The sequence below is a fragment of the Rhinolophus sinicus genome, chromosome 2, assembly GCF_057876585.1.
Source record: "Rhinolophus sinicus isolate RSI-liver-muscle chromosome 2, RSI-T2T, whole genome shotgun sequence".
Taxonomy (NCBI): domain Eukaryota; kingdom Metazoa; phylum Chordata; class Mammalia; order Chiroptera; family Rhinolophidae; genus Rhinolophus; species Rhinolophus sinicus.
The window spans coordinates 109,042,138-109,046,552 of record NC_142502.1 but is presented as its reverse complement, the minus strand read 5'-3'; the positions used below and the strand labels follow the sequence as shown (position 1 = coordinate 109,046,552).

Here is a 4,415-nt window from a genome sequence, read left to right as displayed (position 1 = left end):
TCTATCTGGAGCTGCGCTGCCCGTGAACAGCAGGGGGCTGCCGTGGGCGACTGTATGCCACCATGAGTGGCCGGTGGCCAGCGTGAGTGGCTGGCAGCCAGCATGAGCGGCCGGCAGCTGGTGAGAGCTGCCGTGAGCTGCTGTAAGCCAACGACTGCCTCAGTGGGGGTGAGGGGGGGTGAGGGGTGAGAGCAAGGCTCATACCAGCATAGACTAGGGAGCTGTGTCCTACACAACTAGACTGAGAAACAATGGCTTGAACTGGAAGTGGGATGGGGAGGCAGAAGAAAGGAGGGGGAAAAAAATTCTGGGTGGATAGACCAAATATGAAAATATAAAAATTTAGAATAATGTTTATCCTTTGTGTGTGAGAGACATTTTTGAACAAGATAAAAATTTCAGAAGATATAAGGTAAAAGACCAGTAGATTACCAAAAATATAACAAAACAAAAACTTTGATATGGAAAATAATGCCATAAAAAAAGTCAAAAGACAAATAATAGCAAGAGAAAATTTACTAGCAATACATATGATATCTCAAGGGTTAATATCAGTAATATAAAAAAGAAAAAAAAAAGATTTGGGGTCAAGATGGGAATGTAAATTCATGTGGTCACCACTACTCCCTCCTCTTCCAAAGACATAGCAATGACAAAGTAGTTTTTAAACATAAAAATCTATAGCCAGGCAATGAGAGAATTAGTGCATGGAAGATAGTGCTAGGCCAACATCCACTGAGAAGTTGACCAAAAACACAGCACAGAGACACACTAAGGGGTGGAAAACATGTAAGATAACATGTAGAGAATAAATCAAGAAGCGCCAACATATGTCCAGTAGGAGTTTCAGAAGTAGAGAACAGAGGAAATAGCAGAGGAGCAAAATATGAGGAGAAAAAGACTTTGTTTGTTTGTTTAGCATTTAAGAGTCCTCTGAAAATATTCTGTACACCAAATATCAAACAGGACAAGTGAAAAATAATTCCACACTGAAAACCCTTTTCTCTTTCAGTGAAACTGAAGAGAATTAAAGATAAAGAAAATATCTTGAAACCTGTTGGAAAGAAATGGTTGAGTACCTACTAAGGAATAACAAGTAGATCTTCAGAACTGAGATTAATATTCTAAGTAGTTGGGTAAAACTGCCAAACTAAGAAGTCTATATTCAGTTAAATTATGATTCACAAATGAGAGCAAAATAAGGATATTTTTGGACATGAAAAGAGTGAAATAATGGGCCGGCCCGGTGGCTCAGGCGGTTAGAGCTCCATGTTCCTAACTCCGAAGGCTGCCGGTTCGACTCCCACATGGGCCAGTGGGCTCTCAACCACAAGGTTGCCTGTTCAATTCCTCGAGTCCCGTAAGGGATGGTGGGCTCTGCCCCCTGCAACTAAAATTGAACATGGCACTTTGAGCTGAGCTGCCACTGAGCTCCCGGATGGCTCAGTTGGTTGGAGCACATCCTCTCAACCACAAGGTTGCCGGTTCAATTCCCACAAGGGACGGTGGGCTGTGCCCCCTGCAACTAGAAAACGGCAACTGGAGCTGAGCTGCGCCCTCCACAACTAAGACTGAAAGGGCAACAACTTGACTTAGAAAAAAGGCCTGGAAGTACACACTGTTCCCCAATAAAGTCTTGTTCTCCTTCCCCAATTAAAAAAAAAAAAAATCTTTTTTTTTAAAAAAAGAGTGAAATAATTTACCACCAAGAAATTCTTGTATTTTTGCTGAAAAACCTAAAAGCTATTCTTCATTTAAAAAAGGGGGAATGACCGGGGCTGCTGCCGCCAAGTCCGGATCCAACGCTGCGCGCCACAGACGCCCGCTCACCCGCCGCGCACTCCCTGTACTAGATTCCTTTTGGTTCTAAATTCAATATGGCAACTCTCAAGGATCAGCTGATTGTGAATCTTCTTAAGGAAGAACAAAGCCCCCAGAATAAGATTACAGTCGTTGGGGTTGGTGCCGTTGGCATGGCCTGTGCCATCAGTATCTTAACGAAGGACTTGGCAGATGAGCTTGCTCTTGTTGATGTCATGGAAGATAAATTGAAGGGAGAGATGATGGATCTCCAACACGGCAGCCTTTTCCTTAGAACACCAAAGATTGTCTCCAGCAAAGATTATAATGTGACTGCAAACTCCAAGCTGGTGATTATCACGGCTGGGGCACGTCAACAAGAGGGAGAAAGCCGTCTTAATTTGGTCCAGCGTAATGTGAACATCTTTAAATTCATCATTCCTAATGTTGTGAAATACAGCCCCAACTGTAAATTGCTTATTGTTTCCAATCCAGTGGATATCTTGACCTATGTGGCTTGGAAGATTAGCGGCTTTCTCAAAAACCGTGTTATTGGAAGTGGTTGCAATCTGGATTCAGCCCGGTTCCGTTATCTCATGGGGGAAAGGCTGGGAGTTCACCCATCAAGCTGTCATGCGTGGGTCCTTGGGGAGCATGGAGACTCGAGTGTGCCTGTATGGAGTGGAGTGAATGTTGCTGGTGTCTCCCTGAAGTCTCTGCACCCTAATTTAGGCACTGATGCTGATAAGGAACAGTGGAAAGAAGTTCACAAACAGGTGGTTGACAGTGCTTATGAGGTGATCAAACTGAAAGGCTACACATCCTGGGCCATTGGACTATCCGTGGCAGACTTGGCAGAAAGTATGATGAAGAATCTTAGGCGGGTGCATCCAATTTCCACCATGATTAAGGGTCTCTATGGAATAAAAGATGACGTCTTCCTTAGTGTTCCTTGCATCTTGGGACAGAATGGAATCTCAGATGTTGTGAAGGTGACTCTGACACCTGAGGAAGAGGCCCGTTTGAAGAAGAGTGCAGATACACTTTGGGGGATCCAAAAAGAGCTGCAGTTTTAAAGTCTTCTAATGTCGTGCCACTTCACTGTCTAGGGTACAACAGAATTTTAGTTGGAGGTTGTGCATATTGTCCTTTTTATCTGATTTGTACTAAACCAGTAATATTATTAAGACAGCCTAGGAAAAACATCAGTTTCCTAAAGTTAGCAATAGGAATGGTTCATAAAACCCTGCGGCTATATCCTGATGCTGGATGGTACTTATCTCGTCCTAAACTGGTTAGTGTGGAATAGTTCCACCCCTCAGAGGCACCACCACTGCCATTGTTGCACACGATGCTACAGTTGCCCTTCAAACTAGATGTGTGTTTACAGTGTTACATAACTTGGGTTCCTTTACCCTGTGTGCCTAATCCAACTTTTTTTTCTCCAGTCCCACAGCTGGAGATCCAATGTATAAATCCAAAATTGCATGTTCTAAAGGATCTTATTTTATGTACTATATGTGTCAGTGTATACTGGAGACTAATGTAAAATGAAAAGTCTACATATTAATAATGCAGTCAACTATCCAAGTGTCGTACCAACAAAAACACCAAATAAACCTTGAACAGTGAAAAAAAAAAAAAAAAGGGGGGGGGGAATGAGGGCCGGCCCGGTGGCTCAGGCGGTTAGAGCTCCATGCTCCTAACTCCGAAGGCTGCCGGTTCGATTCCCACATGAGCCAGTGGGCTCTCAACCACAAGGTTGCCAGTTTAATTCCTTGAGTCCCGCAAGGGATGGTGGGCTCTGCCCCCTGCAACTAAGATTGAACATGGCATCTTGAGCTGAGCTGCCTCCCAGATGGCTCAGTTGTTGGTTGGAGCGCAGGCTCTCAACCACAAGGTTGCCAGTTCAATTCCTTGACTCCCGCAAGGGATGGTGGGCTCTGCCCCCTGCAACTAAAATTGAACACAGCACCTTGAACTGAGCTCCCGGATGGCTCCGTTGGTTAGAGGGCATCCTCTCAACCACAAGGTTGCCGGTTCGACTCCCGCAAGGAATGGTGGGCTGTGCCCCCTGCAACTAGCAACGGCAACTGGACCTGGAGCTGAGCTGCGCCCTCCACAACTAAGACTGAAAGGACAACAACTTGAAGCTGAACAGCACCCTCCACAACTAAGATTGAAAGGACAACAAATTGAAAAAAAAAAAAAAGGTCATATGTTTAAAAAAAAAGTGAATAAACTCAGAAAAAAAAATAAAAAAGGGGGAATGAGCCACGATGGAGGAAGTGTGATGCATGAAGCAAAAGAAAAATAGTTCAGTAATATTTGTTGGTAAATACAGCATACGTTTGATTATAAAACATAAGAAACAAAAGTTTTGTCTTAAAATAAGCAGAGCTAAAATTTTAGACAAGTATAATATGAGAATTGGAAGCGAGGGAAGTTTGGAGGATAGTTAAAGACCTAGCTAAGGGACCTAAGATTTTAGGAGTTTAGAGATACTTAACTTTAGCCTTTGTTACACAACTATAAAGTTAACAACATAAGATAAAAATTTAAGGATGATTACTAAAATAATAGAAATAGTATTTATAACTTCCAAAGCAGTGAAA

At 43.1% G+C, this 4,415-nt stretch overlaps 1 pseudogene; it reads left to right on the top strand.

The window, feature by feature from the left end:
* Positions 1-1,758: 1,758 nt before the first annotated feature.
* LOC109439186 (L-lactate dehydrogenase A chain pseudogene) lies at positions 1,759-2,994 on the top strand (annotated as a pseudogene).
* Positions 2,995-4,415: the final 1,421 nt, after the last annotated feature.